General features: G+C 44.5%; 1 protein-coding gene across 34 annotated transcripts in view; it reads right to left on the minus strand.

The window, feature by feature from the left end:
- The window catches only part of PARD3 (par-3 family cell polarity regulator), a 424,727-nt gene that overhangs the window by 411,535 nt on the left and 823 nt on the right, over nucleotides 1-12,369 (minus strand). The gene's annotated exons all lie outside the window — the stretch shown is intronic.

Genomic DNA, 12,369 nt, shown 5'->3' on the forward strand with positions numbered 1-12,369 from the left:
CTGTCCTGCTATAGCAAACAGCCTCATTTGAAGACAGAGAAGCTAATAAATAAATAAATAAATAAATAAATAAATGAAAACAAATAAATAAAAGCCTAAGACAGCTCGAGACAGCCTAAAAACACATACGTGGCAGAGTAAAGGGAGAAAAGTTAATACACCATTTATATCCACCTGCAGACCATCTCCTCTTCTACTACAGGACACTGCAGATGAAGCAATGACCACACTGAGATGCTGTGAGTCCCTTTCATAGTGTCACTATGTAACACATGAGAACCAGGAGACCCTCTAAAGCAGCCTGTGGAACGCACAGTGCCTAAAAGGGAAAGGGTCACAGTCATGTAACAATCAATTGCAAGAAACAGAAAGAGAATCAGAAAACCAACCAAACAAAAAATAAATAAACCAAAAATAAATCAAAAGAGGCTATAAACTAGGAAAACAATTAACTCTGATGAAAAAGACAATAACAGCAACGTCATTTCACAGGTGAGAAACAGCTCCATTTCCAAAGGCAGAAAAAGCTGAGGAGAGAGCAGAAAGCAAAACAGCAGCACTGTGAGATTCAGGAGTGGTTAAACCTAAGTACAAGCAGACAATGTGTTCTCAGGGGCTTTCTAATGAAAAGCATGTCTGGAATAATGGGGATGTGCTACAACAAGGAAGAAACACATAATGATGCATGCAAATCATTAGAGATATTTGTTAACAGGATTCACTGAAATCTCTCAAGCTACCCAGTCTCAAGAACTTGTATGCCCTCGTGCCAGGTAACTGTGTGCTTGTCAAAGGCACAGAGTCACTCAGAGAGATAATCACGTGGCAGAAGACAAACAATGACTCATCTGAAATTATTCAGTAGATGTTTTCATTGCTCAGTCCTCCAGCTGCATCTTTCCAACATGTTGGCGATAACGTGGCTCTGTCAGCTGCCAGCAGAACCTGAGGTCTTCAACAAAAGCGGTAATACTGAGCTGCAGTTGTGCTGTGGCATGTGTTCAAAACACACAAAAAATTAATTCATGCTTATTAAACTCAAACCAGTCATTATAAAAGCCATTTTAGGGTGACATTACAATCTGTAATATCTCAATTTTTGAGGCTTAGAATTTTTATTATTTAATATTTGCTATAGCAAACACAGCTCTGCATGTTTCCTTCTCTTTAATGTAGACATCCTGATACGACATTATAATCATGAAAACTTACATCTACAAGGAAAAAATGTGCTTTCTTCTGCACTGCATGCAGAAGGGTTTAAAAACCTGTGCTATACTGAGCTCCTTTTCAGTCAGCATCAGTAGCACAGTAGTCCACAAGCAAAGTTGAGACCGTGGCAATTAACCCCATCAATCTACAAGGAACATGCAGGCACACAGACAGTTCTTGCTCCCAGACCTTGCCTTTTGACCTGGCACCTTTTCTCACCAGCACTGGCTGAACATTAGAGCACTTACTGACTACTTACTTGCAACACTTCAATACTGAAAGAAAATTACAGCTCTTTAGTGAGAAAAAAAACAGACTTTTCACCTGCACGGGTCTATATTCTCCCTTGCCTAAACTTCTCATATTTAAGCCCAATACATCACTGATATATCTCCTTACAGCTTCTGTGTGGCACCAAGTTTAAAATTAAATTTAAAAAAATCAAAATCACTGTTCATGAATCCATTTCTCCACATATCCATCTATATTAAAGCAAAATATAAACCTTTGCTCTGCTTTCTTTCTTAGTTACAACCTTTTCAACAAGTATGCAATACTGGAGTCAACATCCCCACTACTCAGCATGGATTACCGTACAGAAGTTTCAACCACAGTAATTCACACTGTGAGAGAGATCTCATACAAATTGGGACCTGTGAAATGAATTACACAAGAAACAGTAATTACTTAAGCAGCTGAGCAGACAGAGCCCACACTTCCCTAACAGGAAGATTCTTTCTTTCCAGCAGCCAATTACCACAAGACACTCACTTCTCAGCCTGGCAAAGCCTGGCATGTCTTTTCATAGGAAGGCTAACCTCCAGAAGAGTAGCAGGATTAAGCACAGCAGCTCTTCACCACATCCTTACCAGAGGGGAAAGATAGAGCTGTAGCTAGGAGTCAGCCTGTCACTGTGTTATTTCCAGCCTGGTGCTGGGCTGCCTGTGTGGTCCCAGTCAGTAACCTCCTGTACTTTGCTTCACCCACTTGCTCTGTGTGTTAATTATATACCTGTCAAATGCTACAACATTTGCTCACTGATTTTCTTTTTGACTGGAGAAGGTGGTGAAGCACACAAGGAAATTACCAAATTAAGAGAAGAAGGCACTGGAGAGGGGAAAGTTTGTTTCTGCTGCAGAAACAACAGTTCAGCAAAGTACTTTTCACTATCTTAAGAGAGTGCAAACACACAGAAAAAAAATCCCCATGTGGATGTTGTACAAACACCCACTTGCCATAAACAACGACTCTCTCAGTGACTGTGGATCTGAGACAGTGGTGATGGAAAGGACCCAGCCCTGCCTTGGCACAGCAGGTCATTCGCAGCCTGGTAGAGAAAAACTATCAAAGAATTGCCTACATCTTCACCACAGGATTCAACTTTCTCCTCTGAAATGAGACACTGCAGTGTTTTTTTCTTAAATCCTGACCACAGCATTTATAGCCTCTGTCATGCTTTCTACATCTCTCCATCCCCAAGGTTTCTTCACACATGGACATTTATTAAAATTGAATAATTCTGACCCAAAAAACCTACCTACCTATCATTGGTTTCTATATGACCTAATAAAAAGTTGCACTGAGTTCCTCCAAAGACACCCTGCTTTCACAGTTGTAGACAAACGAGACTTAACTCTGAGTCAGGACTCAAACCATTTGGTGCTCACCAACCTGCACACATGACCTTACCTCATGGTAAGAAATCAAGGCAACCTGCAGCAGTTCATCCACACCCAGACAAAAAGAAAGTTCTAACACCCTGGAGGCTCTCCCAGCGGACACTGCACAGCAGCTCTCCATGCAGCAACGGAGCTGGTGTTGGTCTTGCACAAAGCAAGCACAGCTCCTCAGCAAGGGAGCAGAGATGAAGCTCAAAAAATTGAAGCCCACAGTAGCAACCAGGATGAAGATGTACGTAAACAAGCAAAAAAGAAAAGGTCTCCATGCTTTTAAGCAATTAAGTTGAAGTAGATTTTGTTAACTGAGTTCCAAAGGACTCCCAAAGGGGCAAGTTGTGTGATGAAACACAGCCACAAAAATTACTTGAGAAGTGATATGAAACATCAGCTAAACACAAACATCATTCCAGTCACTTAAAAAATAACAAAACATGGATATGGAGTTTCAATTAATGGAGTTCTCCGACACTGAGCATAATGCGCATTAAAATCAATGCCTTAAAAACAAACAAACAAAGAAGTATTCACATCACATTTAGTTGAATATTCATACCGATAAGGTTTCTCCTCTCCCCATTTAGCAGTGCAGCCCAAGTAGCAGAGCCAACAGGGTGTGTTTATAAGGAGCCGGGGAAGGACTCCTCTGCTTTGCTTTCACATCTCATGTTGGGTTTAAAGAGGGAGGGAGAGGGGAGCTTTGAAGTTCAAGTAAATAGAAGAAACACTGTCATCCGAGATCAGTTGTTGATTCTAAATTCCTTCAGCTTCCATGGGACAGATGTAAACCCATGTTGTTTGACTGCTCTAGGTACCAATCTCCACCATGTCCTCCCTCCCACACACACCATAATTTGTATACCAAAGAGCTGCACACTGAAATTTCAACATTATGAAGGAGGGGAAGAAAAAGTACATGTTTCTGCTGCCATCATCAGAAGGGAGCTTCTGAAAAACCTTGACTCTACCCTCATCAAGCCCCGGTCCACACCCCCAGAACACCCACTGCCCAGCTTCATGAGTAGCAAAGGAGGAGGTGAACAACAAGGGGCTGGATGCTGCTGGTCAGAAATACTGAGAGTGGCATGAGTTGGGATTGCAGGGCACGGATCCCCTGACTTATTGGATTGAGGTACAGCTGGCACATCTGAAGCTATGTGGTCTACTTCAGTGTGAGATTGCTTTCATACCAGAGCATCAGGTGAAAGAAAAGCTGCAAGAGGGCATTAATAATAAACTGCTCGATCTCAGTCTCTACTTGCTTTCTCAGCATTTAGCTTATACTGCAATTTAACACAGAACAACAGAGTGAGTTATTGCGCACCGCACTCTGCTTGAGAAAGGAACAGTACACTTTAGGAAAGCAAGTGACAGAAAAGTTCTGGATTAAATATGGCATGCATCTAAATCATAATTCATAACAGAAAAACTATTCATTTTTTATTTCAACATGGCTTACAACTTTAGTCTCCAAAAGTGATCAAGAAAAATTGTGTATTTACTGTGTTTTAAAATGGATGCCTACTCACAGGACCTTTGGCATTCACTAACCTTTGGCAAAAAAGCCTTTCAGGAGGCAACAAAATGCACATAGAAGCAGAAGCACCATATGAAAGCACCCAGAGCTGAAGCAGCCCTATGACTGTCTAATCACAGACATAACACGTGGGCTAAGAAAGCAAAGCAGGCCACCCATACAACGTACACATTACAGAAACAGTTATTATGATTTTCAGATCCAAAATATTCTAATAACGTTCACATTAAACAAAGAAAACATATGTTTCTATTTACTTTGCTCAACAATGAGACCAAGCAAGTACCGAATTAAGAAGTCAGAGCAATTTAGAACAAAGTGGTGCGCTTCCTACAAACTGCACTCCAGCACAGCAGCTGGCCATGGTAAATACTGAACTATGGATCTCATTCTAAAAGCCAGAGGAGCAGCATCCACACAAAAGCAGTTACACCCCCACCTTGAGGGCATGCCCAGAACAGGGAATACCAAGGTCCCTCAGGTGACACCACACATCAGCACTCTTCCCAAGCCCTTTGCTTACCCTGGGCCCAACATTAATCCCAGCAGTTACTTCCCACCAGGACACCACAAAGAGCAGGTTTCATGTCTGTCTCAAACACATGATTGTCAAAAAAAAAGTCTCAAAAGGAGATTTACAACACAGTTCCCTTCTGCAGCTTGTTTAGACTTCCCCAAATCCTAAAAGGTAAACAGCGGTCCCTCCAAGCTAATTGCTGCATATTCAGATCTCAAAAGAATACTTAGCACAAATTAACTTTTCATATAATGTAGCTTTGCTTTGCTGCTGCTGCCATCCTACAGCCAGGGAATAGAACCCAAAATCGTGTCACCCCAGCAAGCAGGGCCAGAGCTGGGTCACGCTGGGATTCCCCCAGCAGCAGCAGGACACCGGCTTGCAGCTTGGCATCAGACAGATCTGTGGTGATGTGACACAACAACGGGGTCATCGGGATGTACTTCAAACATCCATACTCATAAAGGGGAGATTTGCAAGACACTGATTACAATAACACTTCACACATTGACATCTGGTTTCAGTTTACCAAAGCATTATGCTTGGTGTGACTGTGGGGTGCAGGGTGAGACAGCTCCCTCATCTCCTACAACCATGATTTAAACATCCTGTGCTACATACAGGACACAGCATTTTCTTCTTAGACCAAGCTAAGCCTAATTTAGCAGCTTATTGAAGCTAAATGTGCTTGAAGTTTCAATGCAAATGCCTTTTAAACCAACACTTCAGCTGTTACAGCAACAAAACTTTTAGGCTGGTCACTACAGAGACACTCCAAAACTCCTATGAGTATTTGTTTTCTGGATTTCATGAACTGCTGCTCTGCTCAGACAGATTACAAGGACATGAACAAAGCAGCTGTTCCCGTACCATGCACAACGGGGTGCAACTCTCAGAGGTAGGGCATTGCTTCTGCCATTTAATAGGGAAGAAAAGCATGATGTGTCCTCAGCCCAGGGGAAGGCAAAGTAACTCAAGAACTTTGAAAGCACATGCAAAAAAGGTGAAACTCCTTGTTCATTTGGTAAGCGTGGCTAAATTGCTGCAGACGAATGAGAACATCCAAGTGGGAACACACAAAAGCACGCAGACACTCCCAACCATTCTATCTCCACTTAAAACCTTTTGTAGCCACATAACTTTTCTTCTATTAAAAATCCAACAGGAATACCAACACATTGCAAATACCTTCCAATTCCCTGGTTTAGCAAGGGCATGCATACCCAGAACAAATTCCTACCAACGTGGGCACTTGAAAAGTAAACCAAACCACTAATGACACAGCAGCTCGCTTCTACTGCAAAGGTCCAGAATCTCTGCATAAGCAGACAGTTAAGCTGAGAGAATGAGGAAAGTACGGCTAAAATTTGGACGTCGTTTTCCAAAACAGTGTTTATTTTCACTGCCACGTCAGAGATTCACTACTTTCAGGACAACTATCACCCAAAAAGGGCAGCTTGCGGTAATAAATTCCCCAGGTTTCTTTTTCAAGTGAAGCCCTCTGAGTGACAGACATGGTGTCACATTGAGGACGCATATTTCACTCTCTTCCTAAATTGAGTGCTTACCTCTGGGGCAAAGAGCTAACCAGATTCTTCCTACCTTCAACTCTTCTCATTTGTCAGTATGCAATTTATCATCTTGCCCCCTTGTAAATTCCTATTTCCCTAGTGTGAAAGAAATGGTACCAGGAGCTGCATCCATTTGTCATGGCCATGGAGGTTTTTCCTTTGGCCAGACTCCAGGGCCACCAACTCTTTTTCCCTCCACCTTCAGAAGTCCACTCTTCTCCCTGCAATCCTTTCCCTTCTGCCAGCCCTGTCCCCATTACTAAGAAGTCCCAATGCGCCAGGGATGTGATGACACGGGAGGCCAAGCAAGCCAAGAAGCCCAGCACAAAGCCTTGCAAATGGGGCTGTCTGGCATCTCGTGGCACCACAACACAAACAGTCCATGCTCCAATGCACTCAGCCTTGATGAAATTTCCCTTTCATTGGAGACCCTGAGACACTGCATGGCATCCATCCTGCCTTAATTCAATGAAATCAGTGTCTTCTGCACCTCAACAATGCAGGTGCTTTTGCTGATGTGAGTGCCTGGTGAGCCCTTATCTCACACAGCATTTCTTGGAGCAGCAAGGTCAGCACTGAATTCAATTTGGAAGACTCTCTGTATCGACATTTCCCAAGCAAGGCGTGCTTATTTTCTACCACAGACAATCTCAGAGGGCCAGCACTGTGCATCCAGCCAGGTACAACGAATGCTCCTGTGCACGTTTCCAGCAGGTCCACGTGCAAATACAGCAAATGGGTCCTAGTCTGAGAGCTTTCAGTAAGGATACATTCTTCGTTTTGTTTGGGACTCGGTGCTGGGAGGAGCTGTTGACCCCACCGAAGGTAGAGAGGCCTTGCAGAGAGGGACAAATTAGAGAGCTATGCAACCAATAACAACATGAAATTTAACAAGAGCAAGTGTCAGATTCTGCATCTGGGAAGAGGCAACACTGGCTCTGGTGGTATTGGGCCACATCAATTTGAATATACGCCAGCAGCATGCCCAAGCAGCTAGGAAGGCCATTTGTATCCCAGGGTGCATCAAGCACAGCACTGCTAGCTGGTAGAGAGAATATAATAGGGCTGCTACAGGGCAGGGCCAGGATGGTCATGAGGAAAAGGATCTTCAACAGAGGGCTCTGTGGCACCGGCTTCACAGGAAAGCACTCATGGCCCCAAACTGCTGAGTTCGAGAAGCATCAGGACAGTGCTCTCAGTGTACGGTCTGATTTTGGGGTGGTGTTGTGTGGAGCCAGGAGTTGGACTCAGTGAACCTTATAGGTGCCTTCCAACCAGGGATATTCTATGATTCCATGATCTGTATCACCAGTACAAGAAGAAACTCAAGTGGAACATAAGTCACCCTCACAGACCTGCTCCCTGAGGGCTTTTTGGTTTGCTTTGTTTTTTAAGAGTAAATGCAACAAAAATAATTATTAAAAGCACTTCTGATTTAACGAATAGCTGGAAGCAATTTGTGAAAATAACTAAAGCTACCAACTGGAAACAGTGTAATACTTCAACATGGTCACAAGCAAAATGAATGTGATTATCTTAATAACAAAAACACCCTAATGGTCACTCGTCATTTAAGATTACTTATTCCCAAATTCAGAATTCGACTCATTCCCTTTCCACCAGCAGTACCAGTCTCCCTGATAAGCACAGTGGACATCTGTGCTGCCACCTCCAACCATTCTTCCTCCCTTCTCATTTTTAAGCATCATCGCTGCATTATGGAACTTCTCTCAGAGGCAGTTTGGCTTCTTGGATTTTTTCATCTGTGTTCCAGGATCAGGTTTGCTAAGCACTACAGTAAAATGACCTCAAAGAAACAAGGAAAATATATACTGTGTATTAAAAAAAAAATAATAAAAAAGTAGAGCACAGATGCTCTAATGTATCTTGCAGAATTTTTAATACTTTTTTTTTTTCCTCCACTTTTTATTTTCTTACTGCTCACAAAACATTTCTGAGTGAGAACATCTGTGCCATACTCTGGATTTATGTCAGAAGAATTCCACTTTATTTTCAATATACATAAGCATTGGTTCGGCATTGTTGCATGTTTTATCCATTCAGTTTCCATTTGGATGAAGAGGTTTGTTTTCCTTTGAAGAACCAGGAAATTGTTTTAAAGCTACATGAGCCGTGTTCTGTCTGACCAGTATCAGTAATGTTTCTCCCCCGTTTACTCCATCTTATTTTACCAGACTGAATGTGCCTCAACCAAAAGATGTCATAGTCTGATTCAACTGAGAAAGTGCTACTTCCAGCAGCGCTTTTATTGCCCGGCTAAAACATCTGCAACCATCATAACTGCAGCTGAAGTGCAAAGAGCTATGAGAGTCAGATGGTTTCCATTGGTCGAGGCTATTGCCCGAGACGAGGAAGGCTGGCAGCTCCTCAACCCCAAATTGCAGGCCAGAGCCACTCACAGACCACGCTGAGTGCTTTCACAGATCTCCACAGTTCCATCTTCAGTGCTGCAGCTGAGCTCAGCATCCAACAGTGAGTTGCCCGCAAGCCTCTCTTCCATAAAGCTCACTGTGCTGCTGCCATCAGTAAGTAATGGCTAAATATTGACAAACTATGCAATACTATCTTAAAACAACGTTGCAGCTCATCCAGCTAAGATACATATTGCTCACATAAGCAAAACAAACCTCCTTTATGCTACTTATGCCATCACTGCCCACGAGCATCTTCACTGTGACTGCAAAGAGGTATCCCAAAGGCATACTGAGCAAACCAGCTGTGCCTGTGACAAAACCCGGCAGCCACTTTTGTGTGGAGAGAATGCTAACACCCGTACAAAGCACACACAGAGTCAGGGGATTTTCATGCTGACACACTCCTGTGCTAGCTGCCACACATTCCCTAAGGACACAGCCTTCCCCCTCGTGCTTCCCTGCTAATGGATTTCATGTCTAGCAGCGAGCTGGGACTTCAGGTTCTGGGTGGCACCTGACACAGTTACCTCTGCTTACAGCACTGACGGGTTCTGAGTCCTGGTCCGATATCAACAGCTGCCTCCAAATGCTACGAGCTAAGAGATTGCAATTACTTCTAAAAAATATTAACGTCCTGAGGGTTTAAAATTAATAATTCAAGCATTGTTCTATACGATATTGCAATCCCTCCAACATTTAATTTCCCACAGTGTTCTGATGAGGGAGAAAGGATTCTCCTAAAATGCTGTGGGTTCAGGAAGAGCTTCTGATCATTTCCTTATCTTACACAGAAAATCAGAGTTATGTGCAATCTACAAACACCTCAACAAGCTCATGGCACACGGGACAGCAGGATCTACAGCCACAAAGAGCCCCAACGGCCCCTGAGGAGACCGAGTTTGCAAGAAAAGCGAGATGAAAAGTAGAAAACCTTTGGTATCTCAAAAAGATTACCACAGGAAGGAGTTACCGATGAGTAAATACAAGAATCAAAAAGAAACATTTCTGACTGCAGTAAAATTAAAGCAAAGCTAGAAGATAAACACTGAAATCTTTTCTTATAAAAAGTCAATTGACACACTCAACTTTACACTATTTTAATGGACATTTTCCACACTTTCACGTTAGGTCATAAGCAATCACTTGTTTTAAACATTTCAAATTATATGCCCAGCAGCCCATTCCCTGGCTGAGCAGCCCATCTTCTCTTCCCATTGATGTTAACACAACTCAGGCTGGTTGATCACTCCTCCCCCCTCTTCCCAAGGACCCCCATAGCTCCTCTGCAGCACCATTCAATCACCAAATGAACTGCCCAGGAACCAAGACCAGAATGGCACAGATGTGGAACCCACCAAACCCTGAGCTACTCTCACACTGGCCACCACCTGAACCAACCAGGCTCATGGAATGCTCGTTTCAGAAGCTGTGTCACACACCACCTCCGAGCACCCTGGACAGGTGGACTTCACTAACATCTCTCAATTCACTTCATCTTTCTCCGCAAACAAAACTTGGGGAGAAATGGATCACGTTTCAGATACAGAGCTCCCTTTGGAACAAAGGCAAGGGATCACAGAGATTTCCTGGACACAAAGCACTCCACACGCAGCCCACCATGTTAGGAAGTCATTCCACACATAAAGATTTAGTACCAACAGCTGTGTTAATCCACGCTGAACTTCTTTGAGGTGTACAAACCCCAACCACAGATAGCAGATTCCACAAGAGGCTGCAGCAAGTAGGTGTGTCAGCCATGAGCTAAAATGTTTCATAAAGAGGAGAACCTCACTACCATCTCCATTACCTGCATATACACTCTCCTCACTTCCAGCACGTGGCCTCAGTAACAGAGTTCAGGAAGCTCTGGCTGAAGCCAGCAGCAGCTCCGAACCTCTCCCAGCAGCACGGCAACACTGAGCTACCAGACCTTGGGCGGGATGAGGAATGGTGCTTTGCAGTCAGCATGAAAACCATACATTTCATTAAACTATTCTGAATGCTGTTCCACCACAAAGGCATTTTCCACAGCAGTGGTTCAGGAAAACTCAGTGTCAGTGTGGGGCCAGCTGCCAGGGCCCTTCATCACGCACACACCTTCACTTCTCAGTGCAGAAATCACTTTGTCTCCTCCTCATCTCCCTCCAGATGGGAGGGTTGCTCCCTGGCTACACTAGTGCTACACTAACACTACACCAGCACTGGAAGCAACCATGTAACTGCTGGAAGGAGACAGTAACCCATGAAGCCCTGCCCCTGGAATCATACATTTACAATGTTACCCATGCACATATGGGAGGCTCTGAGGAAAAGCTTTGCTGAGGTCAGGTTAAACACAAAGTGTGACACTGGCTGCAAAAAGCACCCACAGAGGAGCCTGTGGATGCTGCTGCTAAGTTTTCAACCACATTATTTCCATATAATAGAAACAATCTCAGTAATTACGGCTACTCCAGCCCATACCCGTGGCACTCTGTGTAACCGCCGTATAACTGCTAATACCTGCAGCACCGCGCCACGTAAAGCAGGACAGGGAGCTGGGGGAGCCAGGCTGTGACTATCTGCAAATCTCAGGCATCACAATACTTGATATTTGCCAATGCTGGAGCACTGAAGAACGAATTCTGCAAATGCTTCTCACACAAACGGCCCAATGAAGCCCTCGGTGCTCCCACAGGACATACTTAGGGCCGCTATGCTGTACCCACAGCATGTGTGCACACACAGCGCCTGCAGCATGCAACCAGTGACCGTGCAGCCCCAAGCCAGGCAGCCCCTTACTCTTTTCCTAGCCAGAATCGCCACTGCTGCAGGAGAATAAAAGTGCAGCGAGTGTTTCCTGCTTTTATTCTTCCAAATCAGGACCCTCAGGAACAGAGCAGGGAGGAGATGGAAGCCCCAGTGCTCCCCTCTATGCGGCACCCAGAGCTCCCTCTGAGAACACCGATCTCAGACATCTCCCGGGATCCCACCCACCGCTTCTACCCACAGAGCTCTCCCAGCCGAGCTGCAGCTTCAGAGCTTTCAGGTCGGCGTTTGCCAACATAAAACTCCCAGATCTGGGGGAGTGAGGACCAACTGAGCAGCTCAGAAAAACTGCACACAGTGCTTCAACGAATCGAGGAGAGGAAAGGAGAAGGGATGGCAATTCAGCTTCGAGAGAGAGACTTTGGTACTGTCCCAGCCAACGGCTGGTTAAAAACTTTGCAGCAACAAGAAGAAAGTACAAGAAAAAGAACGGAGAGACGCAAAAGAGCAGTTCCAACAAATCTGTGGCAGGGAAACCGAGCGTGTAACCGCCGCACAACCACAGCCTAGATTTCAACATGGGGCTTTGGGAGGCCGGCACGGACAGCGTTCAGGCTCGGCCCCACCGCAGGCCAAGCTCGGGGCTCCCGCACCCCGCGGCCACCTCCAGCTC

Source organism: Coturnix japonica, chromosome 2 (assembly GCF_054131305.1).
Source record: "Coturnix japonica strain WE chromosome 2, WE-NBRP24, whole genome shotgun sequence".
Classification (NCBI taxonomy): Eukaryota; Metazoa; Chordata; class Aves; order Galliformes; family Phasianidae; genus Coturnix; species Coturnix japonica.